This window comes from Mytilus galloprovincialis, chromosome 8 (genome assembly GCF_965363235.1).
Source record: "Mytilus galloprovincialis chromosome 8, xbMytGall1.hap1.1, whole genome shotgun sequence".
NCBI classification, from domain to species: Eukaryota; Metazoa; Mollusca; class Bivalvia; order Mytilida; family Mytilidae; genus Mytilus; species Mytilus galloprovincialis.
In genome coordinates this window covers 67,568,492-67,589,369 of record NC_134845.1, presented here as the reverse complement: position 1 = coordinate 67,589,369, position 20,878 = coordinate 67,568,492, and the positions used below count along the sequence as shown (strand labels likewise).

At 30.1% G+C, this 20,878-nt stretch overlaps 1 long non-coding RNA gene across 1 annotated transcript in view; it reads left to right on the top strand.

The window, feature by feature from the left end:
• The window catches only part of LOC143042422 (uncharacterized), a 47,393-nt gene extending 32,003 nt beyond the window's left edge, over window positions 1-15,390 (top strand). Inside the window, exons 2-3 of the long non-coding RNA XR_012967983.1 lie at window positions 13,217-13,331; window positions 13,822-15,390. This is a non-coding gene — a long non-coding RNA (uncharacterized LOC143042422). The remainder of the gene's footprint in view (window positions 1-13,216; window positions 13,332-13,821) is intronic.
• Window positions 15,391-20,878: the final 5,488 nt, after the last annotated feature.

Sequence of the window (20,878 nt, the reverse complement as noted above, 5' to 3'; positions counted from 1 at the left end):
TATATATCATGTATCAAGAATATCAAGCGAGCCCGTCAGTTCCAGTGTCAAATGATGGCTCATTGAATGCTGATTCCAATAATATATGGTTTCAATGCAATTTGATTTCCTATAAGGGAGGTATTGTTACTTCCGGTCTACAAAATATCATTACCGGTATAATTTGACACTGTTTTCAAAAATATATTGTTCTTTTTACTTTTACACAAAAAAGGACAAAAAATAGCCTCTTTCGGTTGTCTCAATGTCATTTCTAGTTTGATTTAACAAGACCAATAAATGTGAATTTAGAAAACGGTCAAAATCTAGAACGTCGAGTTCACTTATGACCTGGACCTAAAGTTGAGGGTCATAAACCAAGCACTTTAAATCAAAAGACCCTAAGTCTGTAATATGTATGTTCAATGAGTTATATCATTATACGCATCTATACCATTAAACGAAAAGATCTCATTTGGTGTCGCTTCTCTTCCTCCCATAATAAATTAATTATCATGCCTTTGTCATGTTTGTGTCCTATATGTACCATGCATAGTCGCATTTGTCATCCATTCTTATGACTATTCAGTTTGGGTTATTTTGGGAGAAAAACAAAAATAAATGCGTCTGGATTTGGTTCCGTCATCAGACCGACTTTTAAGTCAGACATGACTACCGGTTTTAACATTGAGAACCAATCGTATGATAGATAACAAAAATGAAAAAAAAAAATAAGTCAATCAGAGTGTTGTCCATATCGTGGTTTTCAGATAGTAAGAACAACTACCATTATATCGCAGTTTTAACTTACACATAATTATCATACTTACTCGGACGGGGACAGGACAATTATGTTCGCGTTTACCTGCATGTATACTATGATTAATATACTACTATACTATGTAGAGACTCTCTATATAATATAACAGTGATCGTTACGGAGAAGTAACCTAGAATTAAAATCAAATACACTGTAATATCTATAATATAGATACGTATGCTCATACTATACAGAAACGCGAAAATTAAGGAATATAACAGAAAACAAAATCATAACGGACTTTGAAAAAAAGAGATAGGGCTTAAAAATGTTGTCCTGTCTCCATGTACCTATATAGCTTTTGATATCATTTCTTAAGTTCTCCAGACATAGTCTTTTACAAAAAGTTATCCTAAAATAGTTAACATACTTTCAACAAAGCTTAAAATGCCCGCGAATATGCTTTTAAGTTAAGCAGGACATCCGGTTTTAAACATGCACATACATTGTATAGGAGTTCTCGGGGATCTGACAAGACTAATCGCGTTGATAAAAACTATATAATATAGCAGTGATTGCATGGGAGAAGAAACTTGAAAAAGATTGTTGATAGCAAATACACTTTATTTATAGTATACATAACCCGAAAAAAATGGAATTTAACAGAGAGAAAAATAACGGACTTTGGAAACAAGTGAGAGGACTTAAACTGTTTCTATGTACCTATGAATTTTGATACCTTTTCTGAAATTCTCTTGACATGAACTCTTTAAATTTACTGAAATTCTCCAGACATGAAATCTTTAAATTTACTGAAATTCTCCAGACACAAAATCTTTACAAACATTCTCCCTCCAATAGATTTCATACTTTCAACCAAGCTCTAAATGACCGCGATTTCGCGGGTGTGTTCTAGTACTATTAGATATAGGAGGGCTGTAACTCCTAATCTTTGGTGATGCACCATTTCAACTAAAATTTTTAAGACCTTGACCTTAGACTTTGACAACAAAAAAATTATGTGGACCTATGTATTCAAATTAAAAGACCCTAGGTCTCTATCACTTATTAATCTTTACCTGTCAAACATGCATATCATGTTTGCGGAGGAGATCTCATTACATGAAAAACAGTGTTTGGAGAGATAACTCTCACACAGAAAAGTGTTCGATTGCACAGGGTCAGTTTTGAAAGCGTACTGTATGAAAAGATATACAAAAAAATCTAAGTGACATCAATTGAAACAAAAATACAGAGCAAGAAAAATATTTGGTGGTAAGAGAAAAAATAGAATATTCAGAAAACAACCATCATTTTGAACTAGTTGTTTTATATATATATATATATCTTTGAAATTGACAGAGAAGATCAAAGTAAAAGAAAAAGTAAAAATTTAGAATATGACCTTGACCATTGACCTTGACCTCAATTTCATTTCAATGAACCTAAGACCTCAAATCAACTATTTGAGATATATATCACTAACCATCCATGCTATACATTTATATAATCCTTATGTTAAACACAGAAGGTGAAATAACTCTCAGATGAAGTTTTTGTATCGCTTCGGTAAAAATTGGTCATAACATACTGAGGATATGACGAGCAATTAAATAAAATTGTCGCTTTCTTTGAAATTTATGGAGATGCAATTACAGTGTTTGGAAAGATAACTTATTCAAAGAAAAGTGTTCGGCTAAGCAGGGTCAATTTTATGGGCACATACACTGTCTGATATCATATACCAAACATCTAATCAACATTGGGAAACAATTTTTATACGAGACAAATAAAAGTGGCGGAAGAAGAAAATAAATAATCAGAAGAAAAACAATAGGTCTTTCCACTGAAAAGTGGAATGACCTTATAAAGAGAACATAATCAAAAGGTCTGTCCATGGAAAAGAGAAAGGACCTAATGTAATAATGAGGGTTTTTTCATGCGTCCAAAACGTTTGGTTCGTTGTCAGTTGTATGATGGAAGTCTCGTGCATTTCATTGACAAATTGAAGCGTTACGTCACTGGTACATAACGCCGTTGCCTAATACTTTCGAGTATCAAGTTCTATCCATGATCTTGAAAATATTAGGCAGAAATATTAAAGGACAAAATTTACAAATTGCCGATAAAAGCAAATATCATTCTGGTACATCGTTATGAGTCTCATTTTATTCCCATTTTATTATGAAGTTTAAATGATACCAAATGACACATTCCAACTCGTACGTCGAAAATAAATCAACAAGGCCAGGATAAAAAAAATATAAAAAAAATACAGCACATAAATCACATCACAGAATACTGAGCAACTCGAACCCTACCAAATCAGTGGTTGTTCCCATGCAACCCTGAAATGTGAGCTGATGCTTAAAGGTAGGTGAATGACTTTTAAAACAGAGTATGTTTTTTGTGTCTTAAAATTTGTGTCACTAATTTTTCACATGATTTGGTGAATACAAAAAATATAACAGCAAATATATTGCCTCTGAAAAAGTCATAGTTCAAGAAAGATGAATAGCATTTTATTATTTTGATATTATTTATAATAATAATTTTCATAAATTTGAATATTAGTCAATGATCATAAAACAAACCATCTATAAATTAAATAATCCAAATTCTATCAATATAAACCAGACTGATATCTTATTTTTTAGTGCATTTTCATTTTAGCTTATCAGTAGCCGAAATTAAGCGAAGAAAAGGAACATTAAAATAAAAAAAAAATATTTTCATTATCAAGATGCAATATTTATTAACAGAACTCCTATATCTTTTAAACATTTTGTTTGAGAAAATTTTTCTTCAAACCTACTGTCTTCCATTTCAGTCCATTAATTAAATAAGACTATTCATTTTCCTATGTAGTGGATTTAAGGATGTTGTTTTGATTGTTTTTTTTTTTGTTTAAAGTTTTGAAATGATCTCTTTTTCTACAAGTTGGTTCATGAGAACAACATGAACAACTTTATTTACATTTTTTTTATTTTTTTTATTTTTTGTTATTTTACCAATTTTGGTATGTTCTCAGTGACAACTAGCTTAAGGATGTACTTAGGTGAGGGTTTGTAATTCGTGTCAAGTTTTCGGACTCCTTGGGGGTTTTCCATACAAAACTAGGTAAAATATTTTGCCCTATAACACCCATTTATTTTTTCATACAAGACTAAATAGCTCATGAAAGGTCATTTGCCAAAATTTAAGAAGATTCTTAATTTTCTTTCATTTGTTTTGGGACCCAAAAAATACCAATGCAAACATAAGGTAAAAGTCCGAGTCAGCCTTTTCCCGCCATATTTTAAATCTCAAATACCTCGAAAAGGAGGTCCATGACCTATTAATATATTTAGCTTATTTTTATCCTTAAAGACTGCTCTACCAGCTTATAGTATCAATTTTAAATTCTTGATTAATTAATTTTCACCTAACCTCACCTAAGTACATCCTTAAGGAAGTTTGCTGATCACTTTCAAAATAAATAAATTTCCATAAGACTACATGTAGTATATATTGATAGGGGATTAATTGAGGAAACAAAAAATCAAAAAAAAAATATAGAGGTTAATTTGCTTGTTTTCGAAATATTAGCCATTGGGATTTTGGCGTGAAAATGTTCTCTCTTGATTTTTCATAGCTTTATCATTGCCCAGTTAAAGTTCTACAAACTATAAAAAAATAAATAAGATTTCATTTTTTTAAGGCATTCAAATGGATAAAACCAAAGGATTTCGAAAATCTGACAAAACTTCCAAAACATGACAAGCAAACATGTTTACATCTTTAAATTGAGATCAAATCATTACAAGTGTGTGTTTTATTTTATTTTTATTTTATACAGATGAATTTATATCTACGATAGTTAGAAAACAAATTAATTATTTGCAGAAGTAATTATTCGTGTTAAAATAGAAACACAGATATTTGTGTAACATATTTGTTTTGTTGAAACTAATTACAGTGCCAAATGTAAATTGATATCCGAGTTTAATGTATGACAACACAATATCCCAGTTGGATAAGTCTTTTAAAAATGTATGACAAGCTTAATGCTTGAATGAAATGCACACATATAATCGGCAGGTAAGACCGTTGAATATTGTGTAAAATATATATTGATTTCCAATTCCTTATGGTAGGATTTAAATAAATAAATATAACGAGACGTGAATTGAGAAACAACACATTAAAACGAAAGTTGATTTTATAGTAAGGTAAGATCATTCGTAATAAAACAGTAATACAAATTGTTCTACATGTATCATGCCAAAAACACTGCTGTTTTATCTTTTTAGTAATTACTAAGAACATGTTTGTGTGTAGATTATTTGTATGTGCTTTTGAATAAGGACACGACCATATGATTATGTCGTGTGTGTGTGTGTGTGTGTATGTGTGTGTGTGTGTGTATGTGTGTGTGTGTGTGTGTGTATGTGTGTGTGTGTGTGTGTGTGTGTGTAGATAAGATGACATTTCGCAACTGAGATAGTAATAGAACAACACATTAATTTCACGAATGAGTTATTTATCAGTGTTGTTTGTTCACGAGTTATATTATGTTCGATATTCTAATTCTTTGATTAGTTGTTCTTTTTATTACATTGGCAAAATACTTTTTTTTTATGAAATTGATGTAGAAAATGTAATAAACAATTTGTTTTGATCCGACGTTTTCGACATCTTGACTACGTCTATTGTTGTATGACTCCATAGAGTGAAATATAGGACTCAAATCTATGGTGGGTTCCAAATCTATGGCAAATGTGACGTCATGCAATCCTGATCTATTACAAGTTTTTGTAATTTCCTAAGCTATGGCGGATTTTTTGTTGGTCCAAATCTATGGCAAATTTTGTGCAAATAGAAAACAATACAGTATCTATACGACCAACGATTTGTCTTTAACAAGTGGACATGTACGACACCAGCATGTCTATAAACATTTGTGAAATAAACATTTCATAATGGTCAACCACATCGTGATGGAAATCCGCAAACAAAATCTTAAATGATGAATTCAAATACCTCCATACAGACTTTCAGATTGAAATGATGTGCACGTAAAAATAAACATGTTTTTATCTATGCATGTTATATAGATATAGGAAGATGTGGTATGAGTGCCTAAGAGACAACTCTCCATCCAAATAACAATTTATATAAGTTAACCATTATAGATCAAGGTACGGCCTTCAACACGAAGCCTTGGCTCACACCGAACAGCAAGCATGTTTAACCCATTTATTAAACTAACTAGTAAGTCCCCCAACAAACAAGAAGGTAAAACAAAAATGGTAAATAAAAATTAACAATTTTCAAACAGTATTTATTTCATCGTTTAGACATCTTTATTTTATATTTCACGACGTTTTAAATCAAATTGGTATCCGGTTATTTTATATTCCACTTTAAAAACTTTGCCAGCCGTAGACACTTAGACAGTAATTAAAATATTTACTATAGTATATCTCTTTTTCTAAAATATCCGGTACAAAGATCTGCCATAGATTTGGAACCCACCATAGAGTTGAGTCCTACATATATAACCACGTTTATTTCACATGTGACATTATCGGTTTTTATTTAACTTGGTTATGTAATTCATTGCAACCAATGTAATAATTATTTGTACTTGTTGCCAATTCAATGATTTTTGTCGTATTTAAGGTTGACAAAGGGAAGTAAAATAAATAAAAAAATATTTTCAGTGAGAAACTTCAGAATATTGATCCCTTTTGTTTCTGTGTATCAAGTTTATTATGCTGCTCATTTTTCTATAAAAATACCGAAAATGTGTAAGACGTCAATCAAGCTGTTACCGTAACTTTTGCATGTAAACTTATTATTGACAAAGTCATAACAACATCATGGGATATTTGATAATGAAAATGGAGTCTTTAATGCCTGCATCTATTATTATTTATTTTTAAAGAATTGACTAAAGGAGGGGTTATTATAACAATTTCCGGAAATGCTGCATACAAATACGGGGTAGCGCTATAAGAATTCAAAATATTTGCCACACATATTCTGTTGCAAATTTTCGCAATATTAAAAACGTAGCATTCATTTCGAAATTTATAGTATGTTTAAGTGTGCGATCCTATTTTGGAGAATAACTGCTATCGCAAATCACATTCCACTAAACGTTTTATTGTTCGATTGCTGTAATGTTGACGTATATTTACTTCTTTTAATAATTAGGATATCTTCGTGGTTCAATCTACCTAAGCACCGTTGTTGTTTAATAGCATTCTGCTATTACAGATAAATGAACCTAAAGACGGATGAAGTTTAATAAGATAACTTTCAATATTTCATTTAAGATTTAAATATCCATCAGGGAACAAAACATTAGAAAGAGTTATACAGACAACAAATCCAGTAGGTTTCTGTCAATGCCCATGTATACTGGGTTAGGTTTTATCAGGATAACACACTTTTAAGATGCAATTTGGACGGAACAAATGTGGTAGTTGTATCTACACCTCTACAAAATACTTTTGCGATACGCCTAGACCTCACCAGCAGGTATTGTATTTGCATATATATCCAAACTTTATTACGAAAAGCGCTTTAATTGACTTATGTCCTTTAAGGGTTATCAAATAGTAGAGAGGGACCTGCTTATCCTTCTGTAGCAACTTATATTTTGTAATATGAATTTATTGTCCAATCTGTAGTTGGTTGTTCAACATTTTAAAAACTTGTTTGTAGTTCGTTTGTTGTTACAGGAAAACTCTTACAATACTGAATGTGTATGTTGTTATTTATTGTAAAGAGATAAAACACAAAATATATATTACGAAAACATGTGGTGTTATTGTCATGACATGTTTATGACCCAATTAACACCTTTGATGGTCCTTAATCATTTGAGCACTCAATCGCGGGTTATTAGTGTCATCAGATTCACTTCTGATTACACGTGTGCAACAATTCAAATTTCCAAATTTCCGTAAGCAACTAGTTTATTTCAAAATTTGTTGAATGTTTTCAGTTTTTCAGGACGAATAGGTAAATGAAAATGAGAACCTTACTTGAAATGTCTACATTATAAAACAACATTTGATTATTATTAATAGTCTTCATTTCTGATCAGTAGAGGCTTCAATATTCAATCGATTTTTTCTTCTTGGGAAACTAAAATCCACGAATTAAAAACCCAAGAACATGTATCTTTTGCTAAAACCACAAAAATTGATACCACGAAAAAGTACTTTCACAATATGACTTATTTCCGGGTTAATAACCACACACATACAATGTACACACAATTAATCACTGAGTGATCAAGAGCTTCAATAGTCATAGTTTTGACTTTCTTTCAGTTGGTTATATATGGTTGATCGCAATTTAGGAATATCTAAGTCAAGATACGATTTAAATGAACACAAGACTATTGTGCATTTTACAGCAGGAGTCGACTGCATTGATTTAGGTATGTATGTTCAGACGAGTTATCATTTGATCGTTAAAAGATTATAATTTCAAACAAGTATCTTTCTTTGTATATATATATGCATTTATTTTATAAAAATGCATACACACTTTGACCGCCAATGACGTTAAAATACTAAATCCCTGGGATGTGTTTTAGTTGATTTTAGTCTCTGATGCATGATTTTTTAATATTAATTGTTTTGGCTTTTAACTAGCTTTCAGTAACTACGTGTACTCTCAAATCGTACTTTCTTGTTGATTTTACCTATTGATACTATTTGTAATGCCTTTTTGTTATTTAATTTTAACAAGTAACTGGATGTATACCAGCTTTGATTGTTTGGAATTACTATAAATTGTCACCTCTTCGTACTATGAATATCAAAATTATTTCCTTTCTCCTCAAGTACTGTTCCTGCATGTACATGAAGAACACGAAGTTTTATCGAGCACCAATTGTATTGTTTTATTGTTGATATTCACCCCACATATACAAAGTTTTGGATTAGTTTTTATTTACCTACACGAATTTTGTTAGTATTCCATACCGGAAGAATATATAGACAGAACAAGAAGTATACTTAGCAACAAAATTATTTTCATTAACCCTAATTTTTCAAAGTTGATGTTTTTCTAAAATTGTTTAACATTTCACAGCAGTTTTATGCTTTTACCCTAATAATTCATCCCTTATTTTTATTAACTCTGTATTCTCATTGTACCACAGATCAAATTTATTCGTTCATTGTGTGTTTATTTGTGTCACTTCGTTTTTTGATTGAGTTAAGTCATTTCAATTGATATTTTATAGTGTGTCTTTCTATGTTGTGATGTTATACTACTGTTTCAGAAAAAAGAGAAAGTTTGGTACCAAAGAAAACCAGGCAGAAGTTAGAAATTTTGTTCAACAACCTTTTTGAGATACATGTGTTTTTGTATTGTATCCACCTTGTTTTGTTGGGAAATGACATTTTTAAAAGTCATATTGGGTTATTATGTATAAAAAAATGAATTTGATTTTTCACTAAATTTGACTGCTTATAAAGGGAAAATAGGGGTATTAATTTCTCAACAAAAACAGCCTACAATATAACAATTGATATATATTCTAAAAGATGACCATGAATACAGCAGGAAATGATAATAACATCTCTGGTATCTGTTGATATGTAAATGTTCTAATGCAGTAAACTGTCAGGAAACAGCAGTTTATTTTCGACTTTTTGGTGTTTAGACATACCAAAAGTGATGCTCTTCAATTTAAAAACCGATAAAGGTTGTAATCAGCTGGTAATGTTTTGACAGTAAAATGAACTTCTGTTGTATGTTTTTATACATAATTGAACATTTTGATAAGATTTAATAAAACTACATAATTTTGTGGTGTTGGGAAACTTATTTTCCTCACCAGGAGATTGTTGCATACATGTACGGGTGATCACTTCCAGACAGAGGCAGTTACAAATTCTGTACGGGAATGAGGATTATTTATAACACTGAAATTATTGTATTATTTGCTGGAAATGTGGAATATGAGGAATTTAAAGCCATCCGTGAGTAGTTTTTGATGATTCAGCTGGACAAATGCTGGAAATCATACAGTTTTCTCCCACCTTAAAACAGTACATGGTATATCATGGACACCAAAAGCAAAGAAAGATCTAAATGCCATAATTTTGGGCATCTTGAAAACTGGAAAGGCGTATCACTTTGATGATAGTTATAGTGTATAAAAGAAATCTTTGCAACAGTTATACCAGTTGGAACAGGTAATAGTTTAAATTATGGAAGTTTAAAATTACTTCTCATGTTCAATAATTTTAATAAATCCCCCCTCTCCCCCATATTTTCAGTTACAATGTGAAATTATTCTCTGCAAATGTATGATCTATGCTGAAAGCAATTTTATACAATTTTATTCATCATGTTCAAGCATTATTTGAATAGGATAATAATTTAAAATAAAAAAAAATAAAACTATCAGACTCAAAAGTTACAAAAAAAAGAAGATTTGGTTATGATCATGATGATTGCCAATGAGAAAATCACATGTGCAACTATCCTCCATATACACAACAGACCATACATGTCTGTCACCTTATTTATTATGCTTAGGTAGCACTCCACAGTTAGAAAATAAAATAAAAAATGAGCCACAAAATGTTTTATCATCTCCTATTCCTGGATTTCTAATACATTAACCTAACTGTTTGTGTTGTACATGTGCATATGTATGTAATCAGTATATTCCATAGATTTGATTTTCAAAAGTTAAAAGAGTGAAAATTAATTCCTTTTATGTGTATCCATGGCAACATTCTGGATTTATTTACCATAAAATATTGCAAAAAGGGGGATGGACATGTCACATATCCCCCCAAAATTTTGATCAAACTAGAATTTCAATGCCTTTGAGTGATACCTTTTTAGAAACTGTTTTCATAAATCTTCCTAATGATCAAATAAAAAATGGGTGTCTTTCGCCTCATTTTTTCGTAAAATCCAATCACAAAGTTCGTGCGATAAAAAGTTGGAAAAAAACATTGCAATAATTGCCGGACCAATGTATGGTAGGGACATGCAAATACGGACTGTCATACAGAAAACAGCCTATATTACATACATTACATACTCTTGATGTTCATATAAACCCAATACACAGGCTATTTTAATACTCAGCTATCCAAAAATGAATTTTATTGCACACTAGCTCTCATATTTGAAAAATCCACAGGGGCCAAAATACGAAACTACAACCTAACTGTGGAGTGCTACCTTATCATTAATATGTACATGTCAGTAATGTATGTTCCAGAGTTGGGGTAATTATAATTGTAATCATTAATCAGCTGTAATTGATTACAATTTTTCAAGTAATCATTGTAATTATTAATCAGACTAAAATCTGATTACATGTAATTTAATTTAATCAATTACTTTTCAAAATACCCTGTAATCCTGATTACTTTTTGATTACATTTTGATTACAATGCAAAAATTCTAAAACTGTATTTGTGGTCATAAATTAACCTTTTAGGTATTTAAATTAAATGAATATTTAACATGTTGAAATAGTTTTGTCTTCTTTAAACATGTTAATTGATTTGTATAATTCAGTAAAAACTAAGCTCTCACAGTTTCTAAAAGTCATCATTAGCCTTAGCAGAAACATATATGTCTCTGGCCTTGGTAAAATATATTATACATATTCACAATTTAAAAGATTACTGTTATATTCAAGTAATATTTTTCATTAACCCTGAATTATAATCTTTTGTTAATATTGTGATTTTTGTCAACTTTGAATTGACAATTTGGAGACCAATTAAGGTTTGTTTTTATTGCAATTACCAACTCTATTGTGTATATAGCTGTTGGGCAATATAGATGATAAATCCTACATTTAAAAATTTATCTAATTAGCACAAACCAAATTAAAATGTTGTTTAAAATAAATAGATGTTGGTATGTATTTGGACTGGACATGTAAAATGCAATGTTTTTTAGTACTTATATTTTGTTTACAATATGATTAAACAATCACATTGAAAATTGACTTAGTTTTAAACTTGTAACTTTATTTCATCCATATTTTAACTTCCATAAACTGATCTTGAAATACATATAAAGTCTGGAAGAGATAAGAAGACAAACCTTTATTTGATTGAAGTCAACATAATTCAGAGATAAATGATGATAGAGTATAATTGGTCATAACCAATATGACCAGTGACACAATGTCCGTGTATATATGTCGGTGTTTGTAGTGAACTTTTGAGATTTATTAATTAGATGAAATTTTAAGTTATCATTTTATGATATATCAAATAAAATACTCTTAAAAATACTATAGTTATATATATATCAAAAACGTTTATGCATTAATCTCATACAAAATGTTTTTTTTTAATTCATTGTAATCAGATGTAATCATGATTACTTTGCAAATGTAATCATTAATTTAATCAGATACATGCAGAAATGATGTAATCATTAATTTAATTTAATCGTACAAATGACAAAGTAATTGTAATTTAATCAATTACATTGAAAGTAATCGGACCCATCTCTGGTATGTTCATGTGCCAAAATGAATGTACATGTAAGCAAAATGCAACTACAAATGAATACATTTGCATGTACATGTAGAATTGATAAATGTATAAAAAGATGTGGTATGAGTGTCAATGATACAACTCTCCATCCAAGTCACAATTTATACAAGTAAAGACAATCCTACAGTTATCAGGATAGTCATATATATGTTTATGTCAGATATACATGTAAACAGTAAGCTTAATTAGTTAAAAATCAGGAACGTCAAATTTAAATTTTCTGTAATTTTGATTGCTACATATACAGTGTACCTATATTTTATGACATATGAAAGACACACATATATTGAAAAGTGGTTATCATGCTTGCATATATATTTATTTATAAAAATAAAACTTGTATATCAAATCTTAAGATAATTAGATTCTTAATCCACTATTTAGATGGGATCTTTTGGGACGGCAATACCTTTGTTTCATAAATTTGTTGTTTATTGTCCTTCGTGTCCTTAGAAACTAAATGTAGACATATGATTTATACATGATACAATTGCAAGGATTTCAAACTTTTAACATTTAGTTCAAAACTGAAAAAAAAATTAAAAAAAGCTCATTTTGAGATCTTGTCATTATAATTTAGATACATTTGTACATGTACATGTGTGATCCTGAAGCGCATAGCATATAAGGTTAATTTGACTCAAATATATCAAGTAAACTTGTTTAGTAATAAGTTAATCACAATTTACCGTTCTGCTTTAAAGTGTTCATTTAGATCATTTCATACATTAACCTGTCCATTTAAAAGTCTTGTAACTTTGAATGTTTTAATGTAGTAAGATGCTAACAGCTCATTATATATTTTCCACTGGTTCTTAAGATAAGAAAATAACTAATTTGATTTTAAATACAATTTTCCAAATTCAATTCAAAGAATAATTGATCACCTTATAACAGTATAATCTGTTATTTCTTCAAACAGATAAAAGATACATCAGATGACAGACTTACATATAGAGGAGCCTATAGCTATAACTAGAGAAATGGATCAACTTGATTTTGAAGTTAACCTACTGCATTAATATGAAAATTCAAAAGTGAGTACCAGTATCTCTTAAAGTACATTTTTTACATGTTTATCTTTATTTAGATAAAGTACCGTATGGGATAAAGTATGTGAAATCTTAAATCCTGTTAATATACTAGACATTACATCAGTACATAATGTAAATCAGAATAAGAATGCATAACAAATGAATTGTTAAACATTTTAAGATGACCAGTGTCAGCTTAATTTAAGAACAAATTAAAACACAGATGACACACACATAAAAATTAATGAGACCAAGTATTTATTTTCCAGATATGCAAGAAGGGTTTTAATCTCTCACTACAAATGTATATGAAGTCCTGAGTGTGAAATCTTCTAAAAACTTATATTCAACTTCAAATATGTGTACTTGAATACATGTATATAATATTAAAAATCATCGTATTTAATATAATTAATTTAAAACATTTTCAAGCAAAAAACTGATGTATAAATGTATACATATGTAGCTTGACTATTCCTTCATTTTTTTTCAGGTGACTTAGCTTAAAGAAAAACACACATGAAACTGTAACCAGTTTGGGAGACTCAAAGTGACCAACAAAACATTTCAATACCTATTAAGTTTTTTAGCTCACCTGGCCCAAAGGGCCAAGTGAGCTTTTCTCATCACTTGGCGTCCGTCCTCGTCCGTCGTCTGTAAACTTTTACAAAAATCTTCTCCTCTGAAACTACTGCGCCAAATTTAACCAAACTAATCACAATCATCATTGGGGTATCTAGTTTAAAAATTGTGTCCGATAACCCGTCATATCAACCAAGATGGCCGCAACGGCTAAAAATAGAACATAGGGGTAAAATGCAGTTTTTGGCTTATAACTCAAAAACCAAAGCATTTAGAGCAAATCTGACAAAGGGTAAAATTGTATATCAGGTCAAGATCTATCTGATTTTCAGATGAATCAGACAATCCGTTGTTAGGTTGCTGCCCCTGAATTGGTAATTTTAAGGAAATTTTGCTGTTTTTGGTTATTTTCTTGAATATTATTATAGATAGAGATAAACTGTAAACAGCTAAAATGTTCAGCAAAGTAAAATCTACAAAAAAGTCACATGACCAAAATGGTCAATTGACCCCCTAAGGAGTTATTGCCCTTTATAGTCAATTTTTAACCATTTTTCATAAATCTTGGTAATCTTTTAGAAAAATCTTCTCCTCTGAAACTACTGGGACAAATAAAACCAAACTTGGCCACAATCATCATTGGAGTATTTTATTTAAAAATTGCGTCCGGTGACCCGGCGTACCAATTTTCGTAAAATTTGTAAATTTTCACTAACATTCTCCTCTGAAGCTATTGGGCCAAGTTCCTTATAGATAGAGATAATTGTAAGCAGCAAGAATGTTTAGAAAAGTAAGATCTACAAACACATCCCCATCACCAAAACACAATTTTGTCATAAATCCATCTGTGTCCTTTGTTTAATATTCACATAGACCAAGGTGAGGGACACAGGCTCTTTGGAGCCTCTACTTATGTATATGTTTGACTTTTGGTAATATTTTGGAAGTTACTTCAGTAATTGAGAGACCTCAATATTGAAAATGATAATTTTGATAGAGGACAATTTTAAGAATATCAACTTAGTTGTTTATGGATCTTTATCTTTTAAAATATTACTTGGTGTCTGAAAGAATATTTCAAATTTTTTTGAAACTATTTAGATATTTATCATGTTTCATGTGTTTATAGGCAAATATTTATACATGCCATTTATGTTAAGCAAGGGTTTATATGAATTTCTAAAAAGATGTATATGTGTTGATAAAATAAGTTCCAAATTATTACAAGGTAACAGAAAATAGGATCAATTTATATTAAAACAAATCTGTTAAAAGGAAATGATGTCAAAAAATGTATTTTTTTTTAATATATAATTGTGTTAACATTTCTGTGCTATTTAGAAATATGTACACCAAAAAAAATAAACTTTAATATAAGTATCAATGTAGTATGCCCTTGTTATTTTTTGTTTTGTGCAGTACATGCATTTGAATCTTGATCAAAATTTATGGATTGAATTAATAAACAGAATAAACTAATTGTTATGTTAACACTGTAGCTAAGTATATGTCACATTTAATCAGGCCAAGTTATCCTTCTTATTAACAAAGGAGATTTGATATGATTGCCAATTTCACGGCTACATTTAAAAAGTACCTATCATAGTTCTCTTTAGGCCCTAATCATTGTGACGTATGGTAAAAATTCTCTGTTGTCATATTCTGACTTTTATACAAACCAAGTGATGAAGATAAACGGTGCTTCTATTTCCAAAGGTTTTGAAGAAACTGCTATGGAACACAATAAAATCAGAAGATGTTGTATAACAGTGGCGGATCCAGAAATTGTCATAAGAGGGGGCTCACCGACTGACCTAAGGGGGCCCCGCTCCAGTCACACTTCAGTGATTCCCTTTATAAGCCCCCTGCCCCCCCCCCCCTAAATCCGCCTCTGCATAATTTTAATCAGACAACTCTCCATTAAGAGACCATACAATGTAAAAGTTTATAGTAATAGGTACAGCCTTCAACAAAGAACTAAACCACTCTGCATATCATATTTGATTTTGCAAAAACCAAGAGCATGCTTATTTATAGATTTTGTCAGTATCAATTATATACGTGCATGTACTAATGTATTCATGTGGTGTCCGTCCTTGATTTGAAATCCTCCCCCCCCCCCCAAAAAAAATAATATATAAATGGACAAGATCCATGGTCATGATGGTCATGCCAGTTGGGAGTTAGGAATATATAAGGTTGAGAAATGAGGATCTAATCATTTATTATTTTCGACCGCAAACAATTTTTGGGAATGTATAATGGTATGATGTCGTCATTGTTGTTGTCTGAAGACACATTGGTTTCCGGACAATAACTTTAGTTTAAATTAATGGATTTCTATGAAATTTTGTTATAAGGTTCACATGGTTCAATACCCCAAAGGAAGGTTTGGTGAATTTGGGGATAATGGTCCTTGGAACACAACAGATTGTCTTAAGGTGCTGCACACATGTTCCTAATATCAAAAGATTTTGTCAAAGGGCAAACAGATCATGCTCCCGACACAAAATTGTAAACAAAAGTCATCTTTTTACTTTGAGGTCTAAGGTCAAAGTACAGCAAAAATTGTATTGTAGGTATCTGTGGCATTGACTTATGATCTAATTGCCAATTCAATGAGAATTGTCTTGCATCATCCAACTAAGTACTTTCATGGTGAAAATTTGTACAAAAAAGGCCTACAGGAAATGAATAGTGTACATTTTATGGTTGCTATGCCTATGGCAACCAAAGGAACAAAGTGACGACAAGACTACAACGTTTTTTCTTTAATTTTTGTCATCAAAAACTATCACTAAAACATAATAAAGATGCAAAAGTTTATGGTATTTTGCAACTTAATCCATGTAATACCATGTTGGTTTGCCAAAGCATAATTTTCTCAATATTACAATTTTTTGCATTTTTTTACTGAATTGTTTGAAAAAGAGTAAAAAAGATACCAAAAATTGTACTTTCATTATTTTTTTAAACCAACTTAGTACTAGACTTCCATATCAGTAGTTAAGTCATAAGTGTTGTTTTCCTCTGGTGATGGATAATTGAAAACGGTCAAAAAACGGCTTTTCTCAAATTTTCTCAATTTTTCCTATTTTAGCATTTTTTTTTACCTTATTTCTTGAAAGAAATCAAAAAGATACCAAAAATTTTATTCTCATTATTTTTTACACCAGCATAGTACTAGACTTCCAAATAGATAGTTAAGTCATAAAGGCTGTTTTTCTCCAATGATGGATCATTGAAAACGGTTGGAAACTGGCAATTCCCAATTTTCCTTATTTTAGCATTTTTTTTACCTTACTTTTTGAAAAAAATCAAAAAGATACCAAAAATTTTATTTTCATTATTTTTTACACCAACATAGTTCTAAACTTCCATATAGGTAGTTTAGTCATAAGGGCTGTTTTTCTCCAATGATGGATCATTGAAAACGATTAGAAACTGGCATTTCTCAATTTTCCTTATTTTAGCATTTTTTTACCTCATTTTTTGAAAAAAATCAAAAAGATACCAAAAATTTTATTTTTATTATTTTTTACACCAACATAGTACTAGACTTCCATATAGGTAGTTTAGTCATAATTGCTGTTTTTCTCCTATGATGGATCATTGAAAACGGTTAGAAACTGGCTTTTCCCCCATACATTTCAATGAAAATTCGCAGTTTGAGCGCTTATATTGAATTTCATAAAAAAAAAGTCAAATTCACAAAAAATTAAAAAAAAATTATATATTCCCGGTCAGTATGTTATATTGAAAGGGTAAAATATATTTTTGACCAAATCAATTTTTTTTAGTTGAACAGTCCTGCCTGGTGCTCTCTGACATTGTCTCTTAATCACACTGCTATTGTTTGCACCTGTCCTAAGGCAGGAATCTGATGTTCAGTGGTTGTCGTCTGATTATGTGGTTCATAAGTGTTTCTACGGATGTACGGTTTGTTTCTGGAATTGTATTACGTGTATTATCAAACTTGTAGTTTTGACAATTTAGGACTGTTCACATCTGATTTAAATTCGTTTGTGCTAGCCACTAGAAATTAATATTTTGCCAGACGTTGAACACAAATGTAATGTGAAAATAGCTCCTCCAATTTGTATTTAACATCTATTGAACTTTGAGAATAAATACCAAGTTGTGAATCTGCTACATTACAATAAGGGAATGTTAGTTAGCGGAATTTTGATGTATTGTCTAAAAATTTAAATCACAAAAATACTGAAACCGTGGAAAATTCAAAAACTGAAAGTCACTAATCAAATGGAAAAATCAAAAGCTCAAACACACCAAATGAATGAACAACAACTGTCATACTCAGGACAAGGTGCAGGTTTTTTCCTATGTACATAATAGAGGATTAAATCTGGTTTTATAGCTAGCTAAATCTATCACTTGTATTACAGTCGCATCAAATTCCATTATATTGACAACGATTTGTGAACAAAACAAACAGACATAATATGTAAACATGTAAATAATTGGGATACATCAGTCAAGATAATGTTATTATCTTAATCACCATAAAACAAACAAACGTATTAACAAACATTAACCATTATGGCAAAATAATAACACACTGACGGGATGTATAAGTACTGAGCCACGTCATGTGTAATAGAGAAACACAACACTTCATATGCACAAATATGCACCATATGCTTACAATACAGTTTCATTATCATTTAAATAAAGGCAACAGTAGTATACCGATGTTCAAAACTCATAAATCGATAGACAAAAACAAATCCGGGTCATAAACCAAAACCAAGGGAAACGCATTAAATACAAGAAAATGACGATACAACGTTAAAATGTAGCACATAAGGAAACGAACTAAGCATTAGGCAAAATCCGATGCGAATAACAAATATAACATCAAAACTAAATACATGAATTTGGGATAGAAAAGTACTGTGACACGTCTTATAATAATGTGAATTCACACTCAAATATAAGAGGAAACAAACGACACAAAAGAAACACAACGTTAAAATGTAACACACACAGAAACGAACTATAATATAACAATGACCATATTCCTGACTTGGTACAGGACATTTTTAAAGAAAAATTTAATGCTAGTGTTGAAAGTACTATTATTTTATTTTACCAAAATTCTATTGTGTTGTGATTGATTCAAAATTATAAATTATAAAACTGTAATGCCAAAACTGAGATAATAAATTTTGTTTGTTCCTAATCAATCATTATGTACCAAAAACAGTTGGAAGTTCGAGGTGGTGATCCTTTTATTTTGATTTTTGATTTTCGAGAGCTATCGTCTCATATTTTAATTTGCAGTTTTACTGTACCTTTTCAACAATATCAATAAAAAATATAGTTCATTATGTACCACTACATAAATTCTTTGTTTTAAATTTATAAAATAAACATTTCATTATGCCAGTATTACTAATTTTTTATCCATTTGATTAAAGTAATGCATTTCTACATATATTAATAAATTTACTTTAGACTTTATTATTCATGTCAAACTTAGATATAAAACAGTTATTGAAAAATATTTTATAACTTTCATGGTGCTTGATGCCTTGAATGACAACATATGTGTAACATTCTAGCAACGTCTGCACACGGAATCGAGTAAAACACAATAAAGGGAACAGCAAGATTGCACTTGAGGTACAAAATAGAGGTCAACATAATTAAAAAAAAATTGCCTTGAATAAGCTATGCTTGAAAGTTGTAAAACTCATTTGGTAAGTGGAAAACCAATGAATGTTGTGTCTTCAATTGTGTGTGGGGTAAGGTAAGTTCGTGTTTTGGGCACTATATTTCAATGAAATCTATTAAAAAATACGCACCAACCCCAAACAAATCATAGGAGTTTATTTTTTGCATTCTGAAATAAACCACATATATTTCTTAATTAGCAAAACAAAGAAATGTATTCCTTACATAAATGGTATATAAAATAAACTCAGTATGTTAAATCAGGTATTGCCACTACATTTATGTTTATAATTTACTCGTTATGAAATACTTTTCATAGGTAACATATTAGGTACTTTTGTTTTAGTTTTTACGTTTTTTAACAATCGAATGGCCAATGATTGTAAATAATGTATGTAATTACAGTGATTTACAATATAAACATTCATGACAATGATGACATGTGACATGGATGGGACAAAGTTTATAATTTTAAATCTGAAGTAAAATCTTAGATAAATCTAAACAAAATAGGTGATATGCACTTTTAAAGAAATGAAAAAAAAAAATTAAAAGAAACTCTCAGGATTACATTTGTAAATCCGAAAAAAAGAAGATATTCTGATGGTTACGGACACTGACTATTTTTTTCCAACAATTTTCTGAATACAACATAATTTTTTGTAGATAAAATGGTAGTCATTTCTTTAGAACGTCATAAAATAAATGTGTTTATATCATAAGAAACTACTAGAATTGTAGATAAAACAAATATAACAGCATAACGCATACTTCAACTTCAAATATACTTGGGTTTAGTAAATTCACTTTTTAGTGTATTTTATAAATGTCACATTCTTATGTAAAGTACAGATCTTTTACAATCTACATGCTAGTATACATGGTATAAAGCAATTGCAGGAAGAAAAACAAGAAATTTTGAGAAAAAAAGTGTGTATAATCTTACACTTATTTTTTTATATAAGTATGAATTGTCATAGTAAGGCACATTATTTTGAAATATTCCAGATATTGACGAAAAAAAACTGTATTGGATTAATAATAATGGAAACATAAAATCAACAAAAGATGATGGTACTGATGTAAAAACGATCATTTCAATAAATACTACAACACCATACTATGCTATCAGTGTCTATAGAAGCGTCTTTTACTATGCAAGTGGAAGTCAATTATTATTGATGAGTAAACCACCAGGATCCCCGCCGACTGTTCTGTTTAAAGGTACCAGCAGAATTGGCAGTACATTCGTGTTTAATCAATTAGGTATG